Below are 14,127 nucleotides of genomic sequence, written 5' to 3' on the forward strand. Positions count from 1 at the left end.
CTCCCCATGGCTCTTTTAATTGCCCCATCCTCCTAGGCCCTCTCACTTTTCTGATTCTGCCTCACCCAGTTCATCTGCCCCTCAGCCACTGACCTCTCCCAGCTCCACCTTTGAACCCTGCCCACCACAAATATGCAGAGAGGCCTCATATCCTCACCAGAATTCTCTTCTCCTTCTCTCTTGCCCCAAACTGGCCCCAAGTCCCATGCTTCAGGTCACCACAGCTCTCCCCTCTCACGGGTCATGCCACTTTCTATGAAGACCCTTAGACCTCTCGCCTTCCTGAAATGCTGTGGCCTGCCCCCAGCTCCATGCCTCCATGTTCCACACACTGCTGTTCCCCTCATTTACCCTGAAATCCATATTCTTCCCATCAGCTGTGTCAGTTTACCCGATGGTCTACATGGGTCTAATCACATAGCCTGATGCCTCATCTCTCAGGACATGCCTTTGCCTTTTCCCACCCTTCAGTTCTCCATCATTTTCCCAGTGCTCCCTTCCCTAGCTATGTGCCTTCTAGTCACTACCTGTCCCCAATCCCCAGGGAAGCCACTCCCAGACCCTCTTCTCACTGTCTCCCCTGCCTTCTCCCCTGGCTCCTTTCAGTTCCAAAGGTACTCAAACCCCTGCCCTCTGTTCACTGTTTCTTCCGTCTTCTTTCTCCTCCCTCATCTTGGATCAGTTTCCCTCTGCTAGGTGCCCCAGTGTATCTGCTTGGCCTAGTTATCCTTATCTCATCCATCTCTTTCTACCTGCCTACCTACCCTTTCCTCAAGGGGCCTATACCCCATTATAGAGATACTTAGTCTCAGGGTTCCCTGCCCTTTCTCCACATTCTGCCTCTAAGATGGGTCTAGAGAGGGCAGAAGTTCACCCTGTGACCTCCACACACCCTATTCTAAGCTGGTCATGAAGGATGCTCCAAACAAGTTCCTTGCAGAGGCCCATGTTAGGTCCCATGTTAGGCCTTTGGGGATAACCAGAGATGTAGAGGAAAAAAATTAACAAGAGAGTTGGGCAGAACTTACATTTGTTATGACTGCAGACAGGATTCAAGGTTAGTGTAAAGCAACTCAGACCTGACTCCCCATGTGGTAGTTTTATTCTTCTTTAAATACCTGTTACTACTTAACATTTGCTTTGATTATGCATTAGCTTTTATGCATCTGGATGAACATACATAGCTAGTTATATAATTGTATGATTAGTATGGTCAGGAAATCATGCTTGCATGATCAAAAATGGGGCAGATAACTCCACCCCCAGGTGGGAATTTTATTATGTTAATTAAGCAAGTTGGAGTAAGGACAGCCAGGGGTTTCTTCTGTGCAGGTCTAACCAACTGGTTGAAGCTGGTTTTCATACTGCATTGCTTCAACAGTATATTCTGGACCACAAGAAATGGAATTTGGGACCAAGAGAGGGTTGCATCTCATTACCTTCTAATTTACATATAATTCTTTCCTTTCTCTCCTAGCAACAGGGAGAGAAACAAGTTACTTTCAGATATTTGGTCATCCTACATCCATCAACATCAAACCACTGCCCTCATTATCATAACCAGGCCTCTACCAAAATGTTATAAGACCCTCAGAATCTCTTCAGTTTAAGCAAAGGCTTTGAATCTCCTGTTTCCTGCTCCAGCTGTTCTGTAATAAAGCTCTTTCTTTGAAATCTGGTGTCACAGGATACATTTTTTTGTGCACCTTGGGCTGTGAGCCCATTTTGGCAACAGCAATAGGACAAAGAGCTCTCAGGCAATCCCAATCCTGTGGACAGGGAAGAAACAAATCCTGGGCACTGTGCCTGAGAACTGCTGAGCCTGATGTTCCCAAAGCACAAAGAGGCCATGGCTCCCATGACCTCCAGGTGGAACAGTTAGTTGTGTGTTCAAATCCTGTGTGGTGGAAGTCGTTCTTATCTCTGATTTCTAGGTTTGGATTTTTTCCTGATTTCAATTTAGCTCAAGTCAACAATAGTCTTTAAACTGGAAGCCTTTTAGGGCAAGTGCAACCTTGACAAGTATATGGACAGAAAGGAAAGGTACAATTTTAGGATATAATGCAACCATAAAATTTTCTTCAATCTAAGATTTTTAAGAATCTGAGAAGATTTGCATTCTACCTGTGTTCAAAACTGAAGGAAATTCACAGGCAGTAGATTTTCTGTTTCATATACAGGGTTTGGGGATTCTAGACACAATAGGCACAAAGATGTCAAGATTGTAAGATAATTTGGCAACTGCATCCATCAGTGTTACTCTGATATCACATCTAGAGAGTGCGTGCCCCACCTACCTGCTTACAGTAGGATCATTTTCCTTCCAAAGTAAATAAATGACAATGTCTCTTTCTGACCTGAATGATTGTTTTGCTTTGAGGACTATGTTGGCACATCAGCCAATAAAATATTTCATATTATGTGATAAAATCTGCATTCCTTAAAAAGATTAAAGGTAAAAGTAGTATAATATGGTATGCATCATTAAGTAGTGTAATTTTTTTAAGATTTTTTATTTATTTCTCTCCCCTTCCCCACCACCTGAAGTGTCTGCTTTCTGTGTCCACTCACTGTGTGTTCTGCTGTGTCCACTTGTATTTTTGTCAGTGGCACCAGGAGTCTGTGTCTGTGTTTTTGGTTGCATTATCTTTCTGCATCAGCTCTCTGGTTGTGTCGTGCCACTGCTGGGCAGGTTGCACATTTTTCATGCAGGGGAGCTCTCCTTACAGGGTGCACTCTTTGCACATGTGGCTCCCCTACATGGGAGAAACCCCTGCTTCACACAGCACTCCTTGTGTGCATTAGAACTGTGTGTGGGCCAGCTCACCACATGGGTCAGGAGGCCCTGGCTTTGAACCATGGACCTCCCATGTGGTAGGCAGATGCTATATCCATTGAACCAAATCCACTTCCCAAAATAATATAATCTTGATTGAAATTATTTTCAAAATCAACAGAAAACCTCATTACAGTTCACCTCATAGGTCATCTATATTTTATTTAAGAGAAATGAGCACTAGGATATGCCCAGAAAGATACATTTATCTGACTTCCATTTATCCCCTAAATTCGAATCTCAGAGTTTGTTTCTCCCATACTATTGATTTCTCAAAATTGCAGTGTTTTGTTCCTTACTACAAATTCCTATCAGCTTCACATTAGACATGGTGACTAAAAGATAATAAAGAGGAAGGAAAAACAGTGGGAGAACTATATTTGCTTCTGGGATACATGTAACAATGATAAGAAATGCTCAGGTAGAAATAAATGTTGGAAATCTTGATTTTTATGTGCTTCATAGGGACATACATTTACTTTAAACTCTTATTAAGCAATTTCTCTCTTTCAGCAACTAGACAGATGAGGCAATATAGACATTATTCTTAGATTCTTATTCTTAGATTCTCTATTCTTAATTTATAGAGAAGTGGACAAAACAGTCTTCACCCTGCTATTATAAAGCTTAAAATTTAGTGCAAGAAAATTACATCAAATATGTACACTGAAAAATTCAAATATGTGATATTAAGGAAAATCATTGTGTGGAAGTGTTTTTTTGAAGTTTTAATATTTATGCCTTAAAGCCTTAAAGAATGAGAACCAGATAGCAGTCAGAAGAAGGGAGATGAAAAATGTTCTGGTCAAAGTTGATTAAACATGGGAAGAGGCCTTGGGAACATGGCTGACGGATTAGACAGATAAGGTTCACCTCTCACTAAAACAAAGGAGAAAGAGCCAGAGCCTAACTTGGGGGCCTGCTTTGGGGTATAGACTAGGAAACTGCTTCACAACTGCCAGGAGAGTGAGGGACAGAGATGAAGAAGCTCAAACAACCAGCTGCAAGTTATTGAACCACCTGGCTGCTGAGAAGGGCTTCCCTCCCCAACCCCAGAGATATTAAGTGAGGATAAAACTCCTAGAGAACTTTATATAACTGACCAGAGAGCAGACATGTTCCAACCTACCAGCACCATTGGATGTATGGAGAAGAGGAAGGTGCTCTGAGTCATCTAGGAGGGAACTGGACAGGAAGGGAAGCCAGGGGGAGATGGTGGGTTGCTTGCCCCAGTGGCTGGAAGCAGCACATGTATCCTGCCCTCAGGGAGGAAAGACTATTGGAGCTCTGGGCTCCCTACTCCAAATGTAATGTAGTAGCAGATTCCCTGGAAGGAAGAGGAATCTGGGAGGGTGGAGAATGTTTTTTTTTTTTTTTTTTTTGTGGTAAATTTAGCCAGCTGGGCCCCTCTAGAACATGGGAAGGGACCATGACCCAACAGGGAGAGGGGAGGATCTCCTCAGGCAGGTTCTCATGCCCAGCTGCCCAGGTAAAGAGAGGAATTACTTCAGAGAGGAGGCAGAGACAGGCAGCTGATCAGCAGGGGGATTGCAGGGAATCTGACCTGCTCAAGGGAAGATGGGTGGACAGCCTTCTGAAAGGCTAACTAACCTAAGGATACAGATTACCTCGGTGGAAGAATTCCTGCCTAGCATATAAGAGGTCCCTGGTTAGAGCCCCAGTCTTTAAGAAGTGATCCACTGAGTTATCAAGCATCCAGCTGCAATTTTTTGACAGGGAACATATAGATATTCTCTTTGTATTAGCTGTTCTTGGATCTCTCTCTTTATTGAAGGTTCCTTTTAAAATTCTTTCCTTATTTTACTCCGTAAAAGCCTGTTCAAAACCTGCAGAGGGCAGCCTGCAGGGTGATTGAACATCAGCAGCATGAGAAGATCCTTAAGGGCCTAAGACACAAGGCTGCTTTTCAATGTTTATTTTTTTCTATCTTTTCCTTCTTCCTCCTCTCTAAAAATGAATCACTTCTCTCTTTTTCTTGTTGTGTTTCCTTTCCTTCATCTCTGTTTTTTCTTCATTTATCATTTTTTCTCTACCTACCCTATTTCCTTACTCTCCATCTTTATTCCACCTTTTTTCTTTGGTCTCTAATTTTTCTTGTTTACATTTCTATCTCCTTTTCTGCTTTCTTTCTTTTTTACATATTTCTTTCTTTTCTTTCCCCCTCTTCTCACCATTCCAGCCTTTTAATTTATTCTATATTTTTTTCTCTATTCTGTTTCTTGTTTCAGTGCTTCTATTCTACTACTTCATATTATTCCTCTGTCCTTCTTACTCAAGTTAATCTTTCAATTTCCTAGGTCTGGTACAGTTCCTCTCCCACATTTTACTATTATTATTATTTTTTTAAAGATTTATTTATTTAATTCCCCCCCCCCCGGTTATCTGTTCTCTGTGTCTATTTGCTGCATCTTGTTTCTTTGTCCACTTCTGTTGTCGTCAGTGGCACGGGAAGTGTGTGTGGCACCATTCCTGGGCAGGCTGCACTTTCTTTCACACTGGGCGGCTCTCCTTATGGGGTGCACTCCTTGCATGTGGGCCTCCCCTACATGGGGACACCCCTGTGTGGCAAGGCACTCCTTGTGTGCATCAGCACTGTGCATGGGCCAGCTCCACATGGGTCAAGGAGGCCTGGGGTTTGAACAGCAGACCTCCCATGTGGTAGACGGATACCCTAATCACTGGGCCAAGTCCATTTCCCACTATTATTATTACTATTATTCTTTTTATATTCCTATCTCTTTCCTTTTCTCTGGTCCAATTTTTTTTTTCAAAGGAACACAGACAATAATAAGGAACTAGAATAAAAGGATTGTAGTGTCAAAGTGAAATCTCACCATGAACAGAAAAGCAATAATAAAATAAAACCATAGACTAGAGAAGCTAATCAACTGAATAAACCCATGAAGACAAACAGATACCTAAACACCAACAAAAAGTTAGAGGCCATATTAAGAAACATGAAGACATGGTTCAGTTCAATGAAGAAACTGAAAACTAGGAGGAGATGCAGAACATGGAACAACTAATCAGAGATGTCCAAACACCTAACATGAATCAACTTAATGAACTGAAGGAAGAGATTAAGGGTATTAAGAAGATGCTGGGAGAACATACTGAAGAAATTGTAAACATACAAAAAATGATATACAGATATGATGGTGATGGATGGCACAGTCCAAGAAATAAAAAATACATGGGAAGCATACAACAGCAGATTTGAACAGACAGAGGAATCAGTGATGTGGAAGCCAGTACATCACAAATCAATCAGATAGTAGGACAGATGGATAAAAAGAATAGAAAAAAATCCAGCAGGGATGTATAAATTTGAATGAAAATATGGAATGCACAAACATACACATAATAATCATTCCAGGGGGAAAAGAAAAGGGAAAGGGAGCAGAAGGAGTGTTGAAAGAAATAATGGCTGAAAACTTCCCTACCATACTGAGGGAAATGGGGGTACCTGTCCAGGAAGTGCAACACACCTCAAAAAGAATAAATCCTAACAGAACAACTCAAAGACATATACTAGTCAAACTGTTCAATGCTCAAGACAAAGAAAGAATACTGAAAGCAGCAACGGAAAGAGAACCATCACATAAAAGGGAAGCTTGATAGGATTAAGGGATGATTTCACATCTGAAAGTGTAGAGGCAAGAAGGCCATGGTATGACAGGGTTACAGTGCTAAAAGACAGAAAACTTCCAGCCAAGACTTCTCTATCCAGCAAAGCTGGAATTCAAAAATTAGGGAGACTCAACATTGTTGCAAGTATCCGCAAGTATCTGTGAATCTGGTCCTTCAAGCAGTGAAGCTTGGTTGTCACTGTGGGCTCTGAGGGGAGGAGGAGAGAGGAACAGTATAGATAGAAACAGGGTAACTGTGGGTAATGTAAGTGTTCCACAAGATCATGCAATGATGGATATAGGATATGTTAAATTTCACCAAAAATATATAAAAGCCTATAGGCTAAAATGTAAACCATAAGGTAAATAAAAATTTAGAAAATTGTATAGTCTAAAATACACACCATAATATAAACCAAAATGGAACCATGTTTGATAGATATGTTTCAATATCTGTATCTCAGATGCAGCAAATATTGCTAGGGGAGGGGGAAAGTGTTTGATGATGGATATATTGGAGCCACCAATATTGTATATGTGACTTTCCTGTGATCTAAAACTTTTTTGAAGACAAAATTAAAAATTCAAAAAAAGAAAGGATATAGACACTGAGGAAGAAATGAAAGAAATTGCCTTGGCACTGTATATATAAGACAGCACTGAGGTTGGGGCAAGATGGTCATTGAGTGAATGCACCTGATACCCTCTCTTGCAAAAAAGCAGCTGGGCAACATTAGAAATTCTTCAGGACAAGGCTGTTTCAGGATTTTGCAGGGCAGGAGGTGTCTGGACATCAATTTTGTGGGAAGGTAACAGAGAAAATTCGCATTAAAGATAAAATTGAGGCTATCTTACACAGAGTTAGGGGCTGCACGTGGGACACTCCCCCCTGGGGCATGTGGAATCGCAGCAGCAGCACCGCAGCAGTGATTCCTGGAGGCTCTGTGATACTGGGGAATTCATAAACCATGAGTGGGCTATTAAGGGGCTAACAGGGCAGGAGGCCTTCATAAACCAATTTGGTGAGACAGATGGGAGTTATTTGTGAGGTGGGGAATTTTTTATTTCTGACCCGAATAATAGCGCTTCTGGCTAGAGCCCTGCCCCAAAGGCCGGCTGCTGATATGCCTTAAATTGCTTGCAGTAAAGAGACGTCACCAGGAAGCTATTTCAGGGGATTGCAGGGTGGGAGGTGGCTGGAAGCCAATTAGGGGAATCTTTTGCAAGGTGTGGGATTTTTGGTTTCGGACACTGATACAGCACTTCTGGCTGGAGCCCTGCCCCCTAGGCCTGGCTGTGGATCTGCAGTGTCCTTAAATTGGCTGCAATATAGAGGCATCCCCAACTGGCAGTTTCAGGGGCTTGCAGGGCGGGATGTCTTCTGAAGTCAAATTGGTGATACAGCCACAGAAGAGACCCTAGAGAAAGGGGGAATTGAAGGTTTTGGACACATAGGTCAGAGTGTGTGGATGTGACCTCTCCCATAGGGCTGGCACCCAGCTGCATGGATCCCTGAAGGCTATGTTGCACTGTGGTGCTCCCAGGCTCCCTGTTAAATGGATTTGAAGTTGCCAGGTCTGTGTCCCCTAAACCCTGGTGGCTCACACCCCAGAGATCACCTCTTGAGTCTGCAATATCACCGACTTTCCATCCCTGAATCCACCATGCCCTGAGGCCAATCTGAGGTCCTTGATAGTCCTAGCTTTTTTTTAAATTTTAATTTTAATTTTTAATTTTTTATTGTCCTGGTTGCAAACATTGCATTATTTCCTAGTCTTTTCTCCAATTGTATCCCCCAAGGTCTTTTTTAATTTTCATTTATTCAGGGGTTTTTTGTTGTTGCTTTTGTTGGTGTTCTCTATCTTCTTTTCTTTTCCTTAATTCTTGCCTCCCTTTTCTTTACCCATCCCCCTTTTCCTTTCTTTCTTCTCTCTCTTTTTTTCCTCTCTTTTCTCTTGTCCCTCATTTTCTCCTTATTTTATTTTATCTTAATTATACAATAGGTGCTGCAGGGAACACCGCATATTTGCTGGGTTTCCTCATCTTCCATTGCCTCATTTCTGTGTGAATTGATTTTGGCTACCTACACTATCCCCTTTCCCCTACATCTTGATATCCTCCATCACCTACTGCCTCTCCTATATTCCACCTCCCTTTCTTTGATCCACAAAGTGTCTAACTCTTAATTTCTAATACCTTTGTTTTGTTTTCTGTCTTTTATCCACTCTTGAAACTATTGTCTTTCCTTTCTCTTTCCCTCTCTCACAAAAACACTAGCATTTTAATTCATACTATATTCCTCCCACATTCAGTCAACGACCTCATTATAGGTTCTCTACCTACTGCTATAACTCTACACAACTTATATGAATCTAATATCCATCCTCCCAGATCTCATATTGTTGCTCTGTTAACATTTATTACAAATACTACTTTACACATTTTCCTTTCTTACAAAATCACCTTTCCCTGGCCCTAATACTTTCCTTCAAAGTAAACTCAGCCAGCCATAAGAAATTAGAATAAGAAGAACAAAGCAACAAAGAGAAGATATAACACCTACGCAAAAACAGCTAATTAATCCCCAAGACTAGACAAAGAAGCTAAGGCACTGATTAAACCCGTCAAGATAAAATGATGACCAGAGAGCAACAAAAATTTACAAACCAAACCAGTAATCAGGAAAACATGGCTGAATCCAATGAACAAACTAAAAGCCAGAAAGGGGAGCAGAACTTTGAACAAGTAATTAAAGATCTCAGAACATATATCAGACACAAATTTAATGAAGTAAAGGAAGATGTTACAATATGAAGACAACACTAGGAGGGGAAATTGCAGACATACGCAAAAGGTAACAGATATGATGGGAATGAACAACACAGTTTAAGAAATCAAAAATACACTTGCAGCAGATAACAGCAGATTAGAAGAGGCAGAGGAGAAAAGTAGCAATGTGGAAGACAGTACATCAGAAATCAAACAGATAGTAGAATTGATTGATAAAAAGAGAGAAAAAATCCAGCTAGGACTTAGGGACTTGAATGACAATGGAAAATGCACAAACGTATGTATTATAGGCATCCCAGGAGAATAAGCGAAGGGAAAGGAATAAGAAGGAGTGTTGCAGGAAATAATGGCTGAAAATTTCCCAAATCTACTGAAAGAGACATTTGTACATATCCAAGAAACTCAGTGCACCCCAAACATCATAAACCCCAACAGGCCCACCACAAGACATATACTTGTCAAATTATCCAATGCTCAAGACAAAGAGAAAATTCTAAAAGCAGCAAGAGAAAAGAAAACCATCACATACAAGGGAAGCTCCATAAGATTAAGAGTTGATTTCTCATCTGACACCATGGAGGCAAGAAGGCAATAGTATGATATAGTCAAGGTACTAAAAGAAAAAATTTCCAACCAAGGATATTCTATCCAGCTAAACTAGCATTCAAAAATGAGGGAGAGTTCAAAATATTCACAGATAAACAGAAATTGAAAGAGTATGCCAACAAGAAACCTCCCCTTCAAGAAATTCTAAAGGTAGTTCTGCAGGAAGAAAGGAAAAAAACAGGACAGGCAGAGTTGGAGGAGAGTGTAAGAGCAACAAAAAGACAAAAATAGAAGAAAAAACAAACAAACAAAATATGACAAACACAAATCCAATCAAAATATGGCTAACATAAATAATTCCTTGAGAGTAATAACACTGAGTGTCAATGGATTAAACTCACCTATCAAAAGATTCAGACTCAGACATTGGATAAGGAAATATGACCCATCTATATGCTGCCTAGAAGAGACACATCTTAGATGCAGAGATTCATGGAGGCTGAAAGTGAATGGTTGGAAAACAATCTTACAAGCAAACAATAACCAAAAAAAGGAAGGAGTAGCTATATTAATATCAGACAAAATAGAATTTAAATGTGAAACAACAGTGAGAGACAAAGAAGGATACTACATATTAGTGAGAGGGACACTGTCTCAAGAAAAATGAACAATCATAAATATTTATGCTCCTAACAAGGGTGTCTCCAGATATGTGAGGCAAACACTGGAAAAACTAAGTGAAAGAATAGATGCATCTACATTTATGGTGGGGGATTTTAATACACCACTATCAACTCTGGACAGAACATCTCAAAAGAGAATCACTAAAGAAACAAAATATTTGAACAGTGTTTTAGAGGAGCTGGATCTAATAGACATATACAGATCATTACACCCAAACACAGCAGGATATACATTTTTCTCAGGTGCACATGGATCATTCTCCAAGTTAGACCATATGCTAGGCCACAAAGAAAGGCTTAATGAATTCAGAAAGATCAAAATCATACACAATATCTCTGACCACAGTGGAGTGAAGCTGGAAATCTGCAAAGGCCAGAGGCCCAGATTTCACACCAAGATATGGAAATTAAACAGCACACTCTTAGAAAAACAGTGGGTCAAAGAGGAAATCTCAAAAGAAATCAATATCTACCTTGAAACTAATGATAATGATAACACAACATACCAAAACATACAGGATTCAGCAAAAGCATTATTGAGAGGGAAATAAATAGCCATAAATGCATACACCAAAAAAGAAGACAGAGCAAAAATTGAAGAACTAACTGCACATTTGGAGGAATTAGGAAAAACAACAACAAAGTAATCCCACAGGAAGAAGGAAGGACATAAAAAAAAATAAGTGCAGAACTAAATGAAATAGAAAATAAGAAAGCACTTGAAAAGATAAACACGACCAAGAGCTGGTTTTTTGAGGAGATCAATAAAATTGGCAAACCTTTAGCGAGACTAACAAAGAAAAAAAGAGAGAAGATGCAAATACACAAAATAAGAAATGAGAAAGGAGATATCACCACTGACCCCACAGAAATAAAGACTATCATAAGAGGATACTTTGAAAAACTATATTCCAACAAAAACGAAAATTCAGAGGAAATGGACAAATTCCTAGAAACATAGAAGCAACCTATATTGACGAAAGAAGAAATTGAAGATCTCAACAAAACAATCACAAGTAAAGAAACAGAATTAGTCATTAAAAACCTCCCAACTAAGCAGAGCCCAGGGCCAGATGGCTTCACAGGTGAATTCTACAAAACATTCTGGAAAGAACTAACACCAATCCTGCTGAAACTCTTCCAAAACATTGAAACAGAAGGAACAGTGCCTAACTCCTTCTATGATGCCAACATTACCCTAGTACCAAAGCCAAACAAAGACACCACAAGAAAGGAAAATTACAGACCAATTACTCTAATGAACCTAGACGCAAAAATACTTAACAAAATACTTGCTAATCGTATTCAACAACACATTAAATGAATTACACACCACAACCAAGGGGGATTCATTCCAGGTATGCAAGGATGGTTCAACATAAGAAAATCAATCAATGTAATACATCATATAAACAGATTGAAGGGAAAAAATGACATGATTATATCTTTAGATGCAAAAAAAGCATTTGACAAGATACAGCACCCTTTCTTGATAAAAACACTCCAAAAGATTGGAATACAAGGAAATTTTTTGCACATGATAATGAGTATATATGAAAAACCCACAGCCAACATCATTTATGATGGAGAAATCCTAAAATCCTTCCTTCTAAAGTCAGGAACAAGACAAGGATACCCACTCTCTCCCCTTCTATTTAACATTGTCTTACAAGTACTTGCTCAAGCACTGAGGCAAGAACCAGATATAAAAGGCATTCAAATTGGAAAGGAAGAAGTCAAAATTTAATGATTTTCAGATGACATGATCTTATACATAGACTACCCTGAGAGGTCTACAACAAAGCTTCTAGAACTCATAAATGAGTTTAGTAAAGTCACAGGTTATAAGATCAATGCAAAAAAATAAGTAGCATTTCTGTACACCAATAATGACCAAGATCAGGAGGAAATCAAGAAACAAATACCATTCAAAATAGTAAATAAAAAGATCAAATATTTAGGAATAAATTTAACTAAAGATGTAAAAAACTTATACACTGAAAACTATACAAGACTGTTCAAGGAAATCAAAGAAGACCTGAATAAATGGAAGAATATTCCCTGTTCATGCATAGGAAGACTAAATAGTATTAAGATGTCTATCCTACCAAAACTGATCTACACATTCAATGCAATCCCAATAAAAATCAATACAGCCTTCTTTAAAGAACTAGAAAAACTATGAAATTTATTTGGAAAGGAAAGTGGCCCTGAATAGCCAAAGAAATATTGAAAAAGAAAAACGAAATTGGAGGATTCCCACTACCTGACTTCAAAACATACTACAAAGCTACAGTAGTGAAAACAGTATGGTATTGGCATAAGGAGAGACATACAGACCAATGGAATTGAATTGAAAGTTCTGATATAGAACCTCATATAGATAGCCATATAATATTTGATAAAGCCACCAAACCCTCTCAACTGGGAGAGAATGGCCTATTCAACAAATGGTGCCTGGAACTGGATAACCATAAGTAGAAGAATGAAAGAGGATTGCCATCTCACACCTTATACAAAGATCATCTCAAAATGGATCAAAGACCTACATATAAGAGCCAAGACCAAAAAGACCTTGGAAAGCAGTGTAGGGAAAGATCCACAAGACCTTGTAATAGGAAATGGCTTCATGAACATCACACCAAAACACAAACAGCAAAAGAACAAATAGATAAATGGGACTTCTTCAAAATTAAAGCCTCCTACACCTCAAAGGAGTTTCTCAAGAAAGTAAAAAAGGAACATACACAATGGGAGAAAATATTTGGCAACCATATATCCGATAAGAGACTTATAACTTGCATATATAAAGAACTTCTATATCTTGAAAATAAAAACATAAACAACCCACTTAAAAAATGGGAAAAAGATTTAAACAGACACTTCTCCAAAGAAGAAATACAAATGGCTAAAAGGAACATGAGGAAATGCTCCAAATCTTTAGCTATCAGGGAAATGCAAATCAAAACTACAATGAGATACCATCTTACTCCCATAAGATTGGCAGCTATGGAAAAAGAAACAGAAGAATACAAATGCTGGAGAGGATGTGAAGAAATGGGAAAACTCATCCACTGCTTGTGGGAATGCGGAAGGATCCAACCATTCTGAAAGACACTTTGGTGGTTTCTCAAAAAACTAAACATAGATTTGCCATATGACCCAGCAATTCCACTACTGGGTATATACCCAGCAGAACTGAAGGCAGGGACACAATATATGCACACCAATGTTCATAGCAGCATTGTTCACTACCACCAAAAGTTGGAATCGACCCAAATGCCCATCAACAGATGAGTGGATCAATAAAATGTGGTATATACATACAATGGAATACTACTCGGCTTTAAGAACAAATACACTACAAACACACGTGATAACATGGATGAATCTTGAGAACCTTATGTTGAGTGAAGCAACCCAGGCATTGAAGGACAAATACTACATGACCTCAATGATATGAAATAAGCAAGTTGCCTCAGAGAGCTAGAGACTGGAAGATAGGCTTACAGGAAATTTGGGGTAGAGGAAGGATGTAAGCTGACATCTACATGGGTGAAATCTATGATAAGCTGGAGGTAAGTATGTGCACAAGGAAGAGATAAAATGGGGGCATAGGATT

The sequence above is a fragment of the Dasypus novemcinctus genome, chromosome Y (assembly GCF_030445035.2).
Source record: "Dasypus novemcinctus isolate mDasNov1 chromosome Y, mDasNov1.1.hap2, whole genome shotgun sequence".
NCBI classification, from domain to species: Eukaryota; Metazoa; Chordata; class Mammalia; order Cingulata; family Dasypodidae; genus Dasypus; species Dasypus novemcinctus.